This window comes from Epinephelus moara, chromosome 10, assembly GCF_006386435.1.
Source record: "Epinephelus moara isolate mb chromosome 10, YSFRI_EMoa_1.0, whole genome shotgun sequence".
In the NCBI taxonomy this organism is placed as follows: Eukaryota; Metazoa; Chordata; class Actinopteri; order Perciformes; family Serranidae; genus Epinephelus; species Epinephelus moara.
Window position 1 is genome coordinate 44,427,220 of NC_065515.1, and position 14,066 is coordinate 44,441,285.

The following is a 14,066-nucleotide window of genomic DNA, read 5'->3' on the forward strand; positions in this document are numbered from 1 at the left end:
CATTTTTGGCCATTTCCAGGGGTCCTAAATGAACAAACTAGTCCTAGAGATTTCATCCGATTGACTGCAAACCTTGGTCTGTCCCACCCCAAGACCTTGAAGATGAAAAGTTATCAAAAGCTTGAGTTTTCGTCAATGCCTGTGAACGTGGGATGGCGTCAAAGTTAGGGGTCTCGCCACTAAATAGGAAGTAGTTTATAACTCCAGCATACATGGTCCAATCTTGCCCAAACTTCACGGGATTAATGCCAGTCCCGTCCTGAACACATCTACATGTCAATAATTAGAGATAAATATAGCGCCCCCTACTGGCAACAGGAAATGTCATGTTTTAGACTTTAATGTACATCTCCTACAGAATTGACCAGATCCATCTCAAAGTTGGTCAAAAAAGTCATAAGACGTTGATGACGCTTTATTGTGGAAACTGTGAGTTTTCGTTGAAGGGCGTGGCGACAGCCTGGTGGCGAACTTTGATGTTTCGCCGTGATGATAAACGTTGCTGTAACTTGATTCCACGTGGGAATATCTAAACGTTGCTGTAACTTGATTCCACGTGGGAATATCTTGGCAAAAGCCAAGATATTCCCCTAACCCTGACCCCGAACACATATGATGACATTCCAGCCCTGAACACACCTACAGAGGAATTTTGAATCACCTACTGGCCACTTACTGGCAACAGAAAGTTACTGATGATGTCCCTATTCTAGCAGGTTAATCAGACCCACCTCAAACTTGCTGGTCTAAGTCCTTACACCTTGATGATGCTGAAAAATGAAGCTTTTGAGTTTTCATCAAATGCTGTCACCGTGGCGCCGCCTTGTTCGCCATCAAACACGATGTTGTTTTGAAGGGACAAGGGATGCTTGAAAACTCACCAAACATGGCATACACATCACAGTTCGCCTGTCCTGTTGTCTGATGTGCCACCAAGATGGCTCAACAGCGCCCCCTAGAATATTTCAATTAAGCAGCCCCCAAAGCTGGTTTGACCTGCATGTATGAAACTTGGTAGGCATCTGTAACACTTTATCATGTACAAAAAAGCCTCTTGGAGCCATGCTCCAAACCAAACAGGAAATCTGCCATTTTGAATTTTTGCCCATTTCCAGGGCTTGTAAATTAACGAACTTGTCCTACAGATTTAATCAGATTGGCTCCAAACTTGGTATATGTAAGCGTGACTATGTTGTGACCAAAAGTTATCACAGGATTTGGCCAATGTTGAATGGCGCGCCCGCTGCCTAGCGTTGAATCTTGAGGTCTCGCCAAAAACGAAATTGCTGTAGCGCTGGCATAAATGGTCCAGTCTCCACCAAACTTCACATGATTCATATTAGTCCCGCCCTGAACACATTTTCATTACCATATTTCCTGATACTCATAGTGCCACCTAGTGGCGACAGGAAGTAGGTCTCATCAAACACTTATCTTTCGATTTATCTGAAATTTCAATGCTGTGGTCTATATTTGATGTTCACAAACATGACATATCATTAGTGTCTACGTGTGCTGCAGAGGGTTTAATTTTGATGTCTCGCCATGAAACAGGAAATTGCTATATTTTTTCGCTGTAAATGTTATGATCTCCATCAAACTTCAGATGATTCATATTAGTCCCTCCCTGAAAACATTTATATGACCATATTTCCTGATACTCATAATGCTACCTAGTGGTGACAAGAAGTAGGTCTCAAACACTTATCTTTTGATTTATTTGAAAGTTAAATGCTGTGGTGTATATTTGATGTATAAAAACATGATGTATAATTACTGTGCTCTCCAACTCCCTCTAGTGGAAAGAGGAAATGATACAAAATGTGAAATATGTCATTCCAGCACTGTATCAGGGATATGCAAAGTCACTCCTGCATGCGATGTCTAACTTTGACAGAAATGAATTGACACGTCAGAAGACGTCCTGCCAGCCCCCCCGAGACGCACAAAAAAGTCTCTTGATGTCATGGTAAAATCCCAACAGGAAGTCGGCCATTTTGTTTTGAATTTTTTCGTTACGGCGATTTACACAACTTAAATTTGAACGAACTCCTCCTAGGGATTTCGTCCGATTGACTTCAAATTGGCTACAGATCATCATGATCATTGATACACAGTTCAAGAATGGCAAGCTCTTACATCTGATATGGGTGTCGCCCATGGGGGGGACAAAATGCCTCTATAGCGCCCCCTTGAAATTTTCAAATCCCCCTCCCCATAGGGATTTTTTTGGAGTTGGAACATGAAAATTGGTACACATGTGTATGTTGTCCAGACGCACATAAAAGTCTCTAGCACCAATGGTCTACTCCAAACAGGAAGTCGTCTATTTTGATTTTGACTTGTCATTTTGCTGTGATTTCCACATGTTGTATTTTAACAAACTAGTCCTAGGGATTTCATCCAATCGACTTCAAATTTTTTTACAGATCATCCAGAGACCATGCTGATGAAAAGTTATTAAAAGCTTTTCTCTATGTCAAGGGGCGTGGCCGCTATGGTGCCTCCCTCGCCACCAAATACATTTGGCGTTTTGATGGCTTCAGCAACCTCATATCCTCATGAAAATTGAAACACGTCAAGAATGTCAAACTCTTGCATCTGATAGGGGCGTCACCCATGGGGGGGACAAAATGCCTCTATAGCGCCCCCTTGAAATTTTCAAAAACCCCTCCCCATAGGGTTTTTTTTTGGAGTTGGAACATGAAAATTGGTACACGTGTATGTTGTCCAGACGCACATAAAAGTCTCTCGCACCAATGGTCTACTCCAAACAGGAAGTCGTCCATTTTGTTTTTGACTTGTCATTTTGGCGTGATTTCCACATGTTGTATTTTAACGAACTAGTCCTAGGGATTTCATCCAATCGACTTCAAATTTTTCACAGATAATTCAGAGACCATGCTGATTAAAAATTGTGCTCTGCATGTCTGTAGGTCAAAGGGCGTGGCTGCTCTTGGCGCTGCCAGTTTTGATCCAGCGACATGCATAATCAAGCAGCTCTCTCTCCCACATAATTCATCCAAACTGCTTCAAAATTTCTGTACATGATAAGAGCCCCGCCCTCAACGCCTCCGCACGCTCGTAGGCAATCTTCTTCATGGCGCCCCCTTGTGGAAACAGGAAATGCCATCTTTTACACCAACAAACACCAACCTCAAGCTCCTGACCTGATCAACTACATTTTGTGGCCACATGGCGATGAAGTTGATGAATCTCCACAGTGACACACGTGTCTTGTCATGTTGTAGGCTGCCGCGTCGGCGGTGGCGACTTTTCATCCTTCGCCACAGAACATCAACTTGGTATAAATCCTTCATGCATTGTCTTTGCTCAAAATTTCACATGTGTGATGAGGGTCCACCCCTGAACGCACCTGGCCACATCTGGTTACGCTCGTAACGCCAACTGGTGGATGAATGAAACATTGCGTTTTTTTGCTCCTGCCAGGTTTTTTCTCCCTTCTCATTTCACGCCACAGCCCCAACGTGCCTCAAGCCCCCATGGTTGCATGGGGGAGTGAGGGCCCGATCACAGCTGCTTGCAGCTTTAATTATTATTATTATTATTGTTGCGACATTTCGTGCCCCAATTTCGCCCCTTTCCCAAATTTCAAAATGCTTCTAACTTTCCACATTCGTCCAACCGCATCCGAAATTTGATATTTTTGGCTGGTTGCACATGGTCGACAGGAAATGCCGAAATAGCGCCCCCTACAAATTTTCAAAAACATCTCCCCATTGGGGTTAGTTTGTCGTACCCAAACCAAATTTGGTACACACATGTATCATAATGAGACGCACAAAAAAGTCTCTTGACGTCATGGTAAAATCCCAACAGGAAATCAGCCATTTTGTTTTGAATTTTTTCATTACGGCGATTTCCACAACTTACATTTGAACGAACTTGTCCTAGGGATTTCGTCCTATCGACTTCAAAGTTGGTATAGATCATCCTGAGAACATGCTGATCAAAAGTTATTAAAAGCTTTTCTCTATGTCAAGGGGCGTGGCCGCTAGGACGTGACAAATTTTGGCGACTTTTCGTTTTCTTGCCATCGAATTTCGAACGGCTCTCCCGCCCACATACTTGATCGTAGCAGCTTCAAACTTGCTGGACATGATGATGGCTCCGCCCCCAACGCATTTTGTCCAATCAGCTTCAGATTTGGTACAGATCATTCTGAGACCATGCTGATCAAAAGTTATCAAAAGCTTTTCTCTATGTCAAGGGGCGTGGCCGCTATGGCACCGCCATATTTGATGCATCGCCATGAATATTCAAGCGACTCTCTCCCCCATATACTTCATCCTAACTGCTTCAAAGTTTCTGTACATGACAAGAGCCCCACCCTGCACACCTCCTATTCTCATTCTCACTCTCACTCATAGCGACCCCCTTGTGGAAACAGCAAATGCCATAATTTTATATTGATAAACACCAACTCCATACTCAACTACATTTTGTGGCCACGTATTTATCAACTTGATGAATCTCCACAGTGACACACGTGTGCTGTCATATACCAGGCTTGCCCATGGTGACTTTTGATCCTTCGTCATGAAATATCAAGTCCTTATAACTCCATCATGCATTGCTCTTATTGGCCACAATTTGATATGTGTGATCATGGTCTGCCCCTGAACACATCTGCATGGCAATATATTGGTCTTACTCATATAACCGCTTCAGTTATGCGTGCTGCTGGCCCCCGCGGTGGCGCGGTTATTATTATTATTACTAAACCTAATTTTATTGTAGCCATTGTCATAACTGTTTGCCATGCATCTCTCTCCGTCTCACTTTCTCTCTGTCTCTCCCTCTCGTTATGCATCATTTCGTCATATGGATCACTGTATTATGCTGATCTGTTCAGTACACACAACATCCATTGCACATCTGTTTGTTCAGTTGCTCTTCCTGCAGCTTTTTTGCTGAGGTATTTGATTTAATGCTTTCCACCATGAGGTTTTTTTTTCCAACAAACATATATTACGTATTGATGTATAAAATAAGAAACAATATACAATCCACGGGTGGTGTCAGGCTAACATGAAACATCAGTACATTCACCTATGCAAGACATGAGACACAAGACACAGGTAGGTTGCATTCATATCACATTTATTCATCTTACATGAACCCCCGCACCTCCCACAAACACAACACACACACACACACACACACACACACACACACTTTTTTCCATTTTAGTTTTATGTCCTTAATGTACTACCATTACTCATTAAATTGCTTACTTGTATTGTGATCATGCAGTGTCTTTTCCCTGGTAAAGTAATATCCCATCAATTCTTTACATATATGTACAGCAGGGGCCTCTGTTTTTTATCCAGTGTTTTAAAATTAGCTTCTTTTGAAGGAGGTTAGAAAATATAATCTGCCACACTGTAGGATATCTTATTTACTCCGCATCCTGAAAAACACACAGCTCAGCTGATTTTTTTTTTTTTTTTCTACAAGCATTAGATATTCATTCTTGGAAGCAACAACAATGTACATCTAAAAGATAAAGCTGGTGTCATCACAAAGCTAAAAATACATATATGCCACTAATGAAGTTCAGCGTAAGTTCAATCAGGAAGACTTTCTTTGTGCTCATCCTTTCACATTTCTCTCCATCCCACTCTCACTACTCCCTCTAATCAGCTTACTATGGGTGTTTACTCCTCTAGTTATCCAACCAAACTTTGCCACGATCTCCCTCAGCGAATCAGGATGCCACTGCAAAATTTCAAATCTGCTCTCTTCTGCTGCTGTCAGCCATCATTTTAGGCAGAATCTTTGCACCTTCCTCCACCCCGTTCATCTCCAGCCATCGTATCCAGAGTCCAGGACAAGCTCAACAAAGGCTCATTCCTCTATTCATCCAGATCATCAGCACTTCTCCTTCTCCTCATCTCGTCTTCACCTCCTCTACCACCACCATTGCCCAGGCCCCGGGGGAGTTCCCTATTCAACTATGGATTCATCACCCAGCTTATATCATACCATCCACATTTTTGTTCTTATGTGCACATTTTAATAATTATTATTTTACTATTAAAACAAGTCTCTCCTGATTGAAATATATATTGTCTGTAGTTTATTCTACAGCATTCTATGGCAGCCTTTTCTATCTCATGAGTGTAGCTGTCAAGCAGACACCACTGGAATATGTCACATTTAAGCAATAGTCTGTGTTTTTATTCATGTGTTCTGATAGATACTTATAAATAGAATACATTGATCTTCCAAGGAAAACTGTTGATATTAAAAAGAACATAGTGCCTGGTTTTGCCTTTAAGCTTCAAAATAGCCCCTGCTCTCCCCGGTTTCACTGCACAAGAACATGTACTGTCAAAAACAAAAGCAGCATGTCTACCTAACTCAGACCAGTTTCAGGTTATTGTGAGCTGGGTTCATACAAACATGAAGAAACGTGGATATCAGCTTGAGCTTTGGGAACTCGTGATGGACATTTGTCACTATTTTTATGTAGCCTGGCGGAGTTGGATCAGCACAGGACACAGAAATATTTTTTGGGGGTCTTTATTCTGAACAAAAGAATGTGGTGTTCGGTTACAATAAAAATAAATAATAAGAGTTTCAAAATAAAACTAGCAGACTGTTCTCTGCTGTATCTGCAGTCCCCATAGATAAACAAAAAACAGTAACCCCTAACACTCTTCTCTGTACCATGTAACCCTTAAGACCTGCCTAAATTAATCTGTTACATTCACACAGTAGCGATACTGATAACCCTGAGCTACTGGTGCCTAACCCCTCTCCAAGGTGGACAACTGAAATCAGGATGCTAGTACACAAGTGTGCAAAATGGGTCTTCTAGTCTAGTACAAAAGCATACAAAAAAAATATCTCTGCAGACTACTATCAAAAATACAACTGAATAGTTCAGGCTGGCAACAGAGTGCAAAAATAACTATAGTGGTTCTCTCGACCATGTGCATCTGTTCTGGAGCACAAACAGTGTTAACGGCGGAACGTTAACTACATGACATCCAACGGGTTTCTCTCAAGGCTATCATGAGACACAGCCTGTTTATCTGTCAGCATCTTCCAAAACAGTCCAGAAACATCGGAAAACAGAGCGTGTCCGCACCGCAGTAAACAAGATGGCGACTTCCGTTTTCCGAACCGCTCTCTAAAACAGTTCCCCCACATGAGACAATGCCCTCTGGTGGCGTTAGTAACCAGCTACTTTTTCCCACCCAGCTACATTTAGATATTTTACAGACTAAACAATCGGTCCATCGATGAACAAAAGAAATCAACAAATAAATCAATATTAAACAATACCATTGGTTGCAGCCCTTTTCAGTCTTTTATTAAACACTGCACATTCGTTCACAGCTGTTTCCATAGTGCCCATTGCCTTGAAACTATAGAGGCCTTACTATTTCCAAGCATTATCAAAGCCATGTTCCCACCAACAGTATGGTACAGTTTAGTTCAGTTCTGTATGCATTATTTCTGTTTCCACTGTGGATGGTACCAATGGTACCATTCCTTAAAGAGGACATGAAACACTAAACATAGTTATCATAATTTAAAGAGGATCTCTCACCCTAAAAAGATAATTTTAATTTAAACACTGAAAATGAAAGGAATCTCAGAATCCTGTCATTTGAGTTCAGCTGTCAAAACAAAGGGCGGCGCCATGTCTGTTGTGTCGCCGGACGTGACGTCAGCAGAGTGGTTGTCAAGCTAGCGATTGCAGTGAAGTGAAGACAGTAGAGCATTTCTGAACCGGGTTGAGCGCCACACTTTTTGACAATGGAGGAAGACGAACTGGAGAGGCCTGTTGAGTCTGTGGCAATGGGGCTTGTCACACACTCAACTGGAGAGGCCTGTTGAGTCTGTGACAAGCCCCATTGCCTACGCATATGAGCCTATAAGGCGTGGGAATCGAGCAGTGGTATGGGAGGAAGAAGTGGTTGAGCCGGTGATTTGGGGTCAAGGGCGTGTCGGCAACATTACGTGGTGTCAGTGTGGCTATTATACGCCAATGCCCACTGTGCCAGAGTCCATTTGCTGCCAGGAGGCTGGTCTGGACCATCTTCTCCATGACCACCCCTGCATCACCATGGTGCGCTCATTCAGCATCCTGTGCTGGGAGGTGGACGTGCTGGAGGTAGCGATGCTTTCGCTGAGGGATGTCAGAGCTGAGACGCTGCAGCGTCCCGTCAACAGCAGGTAAGTCAAGCTAGCTGTAACTGCGGGCGAATGACTCTAACCGTATGCAGTAAAGAAAACAAATGCATGCTCTACGGTGTTGGCCAGGAATATGATAACATACAAGGCGAACAATGTTTCCACGTGCTGTTTGGTTACATACAGTTGTTGTCTGACTGAAATGTCTTTGTTTATGTCGTTTATCCGGTACTAATTGTTAGCTAACCCTTAGCGTTAGCTAGTTGACGCTAACAGCTATTAGCTATCAATGCTGGTACCTAACGTTAGTTCGCCAGTTCACATCGCTGACTATGTTACATATTGCTACTGGTGAACGAGCCAGTTAGATGCGGAACATGTCTGAGAGGCCTGACATAACAATATAATGCCACATGAATGCTTTCTATACGTAGTTTGTTTACATCGTGTTGTGCAGCACGTTATGAAACCAACATTTGGGAAACCGCTGTCAAAACACCGTGACGCAGACAGTTTGATGTCAGACATTCAGACGGGTTCATCCTCAATAACTTTTGAGTGAGATTAGCAATACACAGTTGACGTATATTCTGGAATCTGAAAGGAATGATTCAATATTTTGTACTTTGTAGGTGATATAGAATAATACATAGAAGTGGATATGAAGCAAGGCTCAAGTTAACATAAATTACCAAATGGATTTCCACTCTCACACTCTAACAAGTGGACACATATAAAAGAAAAAAGACGCCCTGTTATATCTTTCCTGACAACAAACAACTTGTTTATGATCTTAAAAAATTGTTATAGTAATAGTTCTGGAGAGGAAATGTATGGAAACATGTGGTTGTACTAACACTATGAAAAAAGGTAACTTCTGCACACTTACTCCAAGCCACAAAAGTATAATAATGACAACGTTTTATCCTACTTGGATCTTCGTCAGGTCACAATGTTCAAAAATGGAAAACATACCTATATTTATACATCATGCACACCAATAGGCTGATAAGCTCTATGATGGCAGGTGTGGTTATCCATCCAAACTGCCCAGGGTGATAAACATCCAAAAACAATTAACAATTCAATAAAGTATATAGAAAAAGCAGTAATACAACAGCCATACTTAAAAATATCAAACATACATCTTATATCATCTTTCTTAATTTCCCTGAGGGATTAATAAAGTTCTATCTAATCTAATCTAATCTTATACATTATATCAGAGTCATCATCCTGTCTATCAGAATGTACATCACCTATGTTCAAATATTGTTCACTAAATCTAACCAATACATTTCTTTTCCATCAGTCTCTTTAGGTTGACTGCCTACAGGCAGTTTACGCTCTGGGCCAGGGGCCAATTGGGAAGGAAGAACCGGGTCCCGATTCCAGCCTGTGTGGTCGGCTCCATCAGGGCAGTTTTCCCCTCCCCGGAGTACTATGGATTTGAATATGCAGACATGTATGATGAATTTTAAGTTTTTTGTTCAGTGTTTGCAATTAAATATGATTTACTGTTTAAATTTAATGAAGTGGTTGATGTGCATTTAAATACTATTTAGTAGTAGTTATGTTGCTCTAATACACGTTTAAAAGTTTATCATCAAACAAATAATTATTTATTTTATTATTATTATTATTATCACTTTGATCCTCATCACTGATGCTTCCCTCACAACTCAACTCAAACTCATCATTATCTTGACTCTTCCATTGAGCTTTCTTCCTCAGACTCTTCACAACCCTCACTGATAAGGTCAAGATCTTGCGGAGATGATGTGGCCCTAGCTGGGGAGAGGCCTTCCACAAATGTACAGTATGAGTGGTCATTGTTTATGACCTGGTTGGTAAGTACGTCATCTGTCAAAGTGCCTGTGCAAATGTACTGCTTATTGTCTCCCTCTTCTGTATCCTGTTGAAATGGATTGGTCTGGGTGCCGACACTGACTGTCAGGGTGTGCACACTGCCTTTCACCTGCTCTATCTCCTCACTGATGTCAGCCTCTGGGAATTTGCTGCTGGCCACGAGTTGCATGCATGCCTGCCTAACCTGTTAACACAAATGTACACTTTTTAGGTACCCAAATGATGTTATCAGCCTTAACATGAAAGACTTTGTACTTACATCCTGACTACTGATTTATTAAAGAATCATATACCTAAACACTTTTTGTTGTGTTGTTATTCTTTCGATAACCATGCATAGAAAACTATCAAATGTATCCTCTGTTTTGTTTCAGTGATGGTTGGGTGTAATTGGTTTTGGTTCAATGTCCATACCAGTTTTGGCTGTAGTGCTTGTTGAATCAGTATAATTATTTGGTGTTTTTTTATCATAAGATTAATGTGTGTAAACACTGGGGATGTTTGCTTTGCTTCTAAGGGATATTAAACAAAATTAACAAAATTATAATGTTAATATCACATTTCTTGTAGGAGCCTGGGTACAGAATGTAGCAGCCAGAATCATATGTCATAATGCCACCAGTTCTTTTCCTCACTGACTTATTTTCTTTTCTACAGTTCTACTAGTTATTATTATTTTGTGACTATCAAAAGTATCAATGTACAGTTATTTCTAATGTCCATGGAGAATCATGCACCTCACTACATTAGTAATGTCCTCCTGATTTGCAATAATGTACAATGTGTTTTTACTAGGTGCTGTAGTAGGTAATAGTTACTAGTACTAGTTTTTAGAGAATGATAGTATCTGTCATGAAGTGTCTGTTGTGTGTTACTGCAGTTCAGGACCAATACAAAGTTCCAGTGCTATTTGCATAAATATCTACAATGTATGTTCAGTAAAAGGTAAAAGCTAGACTAGATTGAAATGCTGAATAACTGCCAAATGCATCAATATATTATTAGGCCTGTCACTACGACTATTCTTGTTGACTTTTTAGTGTTGTGGTAATGTTGGTCATGACTAAACATTAGCAGTAGCGAGCGGATAGCGCTAACATCGGCCAATCAAAAATGCTAATTTTGTTGTGAGCCAATTCCAGTCCGGTGGTAAACACAACATCAAGTGAGGCCTCAAGTGGGTTGCTGGACGGACGGTCAACACTTTCGGTTGAAAAAGTAAATTATTGTGCCTTATGTTGTGTCGTGATGGCTCTGACATATATATGTATATGTAGCCTATATTTACTTTTTAATTTGCCACTATATGCGTGTGATGGCTTTTCGGCAGCCGAGCCATGTGAAGGAAAAGCTAGCTAGAAAAAACTTTAGTGCATGCATGGCAAGAGGAATAAACAGGATGACGGTGAGGAAGATAACGGGATTGGAGTTAATGTATGGGGATTTTATTACATTTGGATTCCTGACTGACTGCTTTGGAAAACGTGGGGTCACGGTAAGTAGTATTTCTTTAGCGGTTTGCATCAGCTGTGATGACCGCTGACTGTATGGTGTGGGATAACATGAGTTTTAGGTGAAAACTCTCAGGCCCAGATGTTTATATGGGTTGTGGTTCATTTTTAGTTTCGGACAGTAATTTTGGCACATGCTCCATGCAGTGTTGCCAACCCTCTCCTGGCTGCCATCCTCGTCCGGAGCAGCTGCAGCTGCCTCCTCCTCCGCAGAATTGTGACTTTCCACCCTCCTCCTCATCACTGGCTCAAAAGCATAGGCCATCGGGTTTGATGATAGATCAATATATCTTTCGGCTTCGTCCTCTGACATCTTTTCACTCGGTAAATTTCCTAAACTACTGCTTCTTCTTCTTCTTCTTTCGCCTACAGACACAGTGTTGTGAAACCAACCAACCACTCCGATGACGTAGGAGGTGACGTAAAATAAAGATGGCGCTGAGCAAGGCCCAAAACGTATCGTAAATGCATTTAAAAAGTGGATTTTCTCTAAAATAGGCTGACTTTTCCGACTTTTTATTTCATCAGTATGTCTTAATAATGCACACATCTCCTATGCTGGTGTCTGTTCCATTGTTTCATGTCCTCTTTAAGTCCTCATTTTTTGTCCCTCCTCTGTTGGGGTACCTAACACACAGATCTGGTACTAAAAGGTGACGCTAAAAACATGGCAGTCTGTTGACTGGTCAATAGAGGATGGTCACTCTTGCTCAGGGCTGAGTTGTGGCTGGTTTTCTAGGCTTACGTAACACTGTTCATACTGTGGCAAGCCTACATATTAGTAAACTATGACTATAAAATGAAAGGATGTTTTGCTACCTCTCACAGCAGCTGTAGACTGAGAAAAAAAATTAATTAATTCACTGGGCCGACAGCCGGCAACTTTTAAGGTGGAACATTTACTTGTAATGTTTCTCATTTAATAAGTTGACAACATGAATCCATCAACACAGCTTAAATTTTAATATGACAAGTTTGACCATTCCATACTTCCATAGTAGGAAGTCATACACTTTTAGTCATGACAGGTTCTTCAAGTGTTTAAAAATATATATTCATTTTGCCCGGATTATGTGAATTGCATATATTCTAATCCTCACTTGTACATAACAAAAAAGCGTTTACAGAGTGTTGTTCCTGTGGGCTACTATGAAACTAAATCCCTGCATTTGCCTGAGAAGGACAAAATGAACAAACCTCTCACTCCAGCCTATTGTATTTTGTTCTGAAAATATCGGCATGTGTTGAAATGCAGACTTCCCTCTGGGTCACCGGTGATGAGGAAGTACAGCGAGTGCTGGACGGAGCAGTGAGTGACAACAACCCCGCCCACATTTAAGATTACTGTTTGCAGTGGAAAACTAAACCTAAACAGACCTAGGGTCCATGTCTGAAGGGTTAGGGCCCGTCCCAATACCCCCCCCTTAGCCCTACCCCATGGCCCTACCCCTACATTTGCGCATTCCCGCGAGGGGTAGTGGTGTCCCAATTCCTTTTTGAGTGTAGGGGGAGGGGGCATAAGGAGGGGTAGCGGGTATGAAACTAGCCCTTTGGAGCGAGGGATTTCAGATGCTGACTTGCCAATGAGGGGTAGACGTCGCCATGGCTACCACCAAGCAAGAGACGGGGGAAAAAGTTCATACATAGCTAACGTTACCGTCGTCAGGTTACTTGTTAGCTAGCTAGCTAGCTCGCACTATCTGGCGTCTGTCATCTGTCCTGTTCTGCAAAATTGTCGGACTTTTCACATTACAATAACACGCCAGCTAGTATAACTATGCTGCCTTATAATGTCAGCTGGTTAGCTAGCTAGCACAAGCCCCCTGTCGTCTGTCGTTTATCAAACGAAGCATGATGAATGCGGCAAACGCGATCGGTAGGATGAATGAGACTCCATTGTAGATGCCAGTTGGAAATGTAGATGGCTCACAGCTTCCTGTTTAAAATAGTTATGTATGCGTGAATGTAACCGACGCGGTGACGTAGTGAGTGGTGTCCCAGTTCCTAGGGAAAGATTCCTACCCCTACCCCTACCCCTACCCCTACCCCTACCTTCTTCTTGCTTCATTTTGAGGGCCAAGGGGTAGTGGGCAAGGGCTAGGGGTAAGGCCAAGGGCTAAGGGGTAGTGGACAAGGGGGGGTATTGGGATTGGGCCTTACTGTTGGTTCCAAAGGTACTATATTGAAAGTGTAAAGAGTAAATAGCAAAAGAAAAAAAAAGACTAAAGTATTTGGTGCTCTGAGCTAATTTTGCAGAATCATAATTTATTCATTTAGCAGATGAGTCAATATATCAGATCTTAAATATCAATGATAACTGTTGGAATCTTAAAGGTCTGACGTAAGAGGTGTCATAGTTTTGGCATTCAGATTCAGATTCAGATTCAGAATACTTTATTAATCCCCGGGAGGAAATTGTTTTTGTTCCAATGCTCCGTGCAAAGTAGAAATAGAAATACAGCATGAATGGAAACAAGAGATAAAGATGAAGATATAAATAAAATACTAAAATAG

The 14,066-nt window shown here is 41.6% G+C and overlaps 1 protein-coding gene and 1 long non-coding RNA gene across 2 annotated transcripts in view; one reads left to right on the plus strand and one right to left on the minus strand.

Annotated features, from left to right (window-relative positions):
- LOC126396256 (receptor-type tyrosine-protein phosphatase F-like) overlaps positions 1-14,066 on the minus strand; it is a 706,276-nt gene that overhangs the window by 515,945 nt on the left and 176,265 nt on the right. The window lies entirely within an intron of this gene.
- The window catches only part of LOC126396258 (uncharacterized), a 48,131-nt gene that overhangs the window by 33,060 nt on the left and 1,005 nt on the right, over positions 1-14,066 (plus strand). The gene's annotated exons all lie outside the window — the stretch shown is intronic.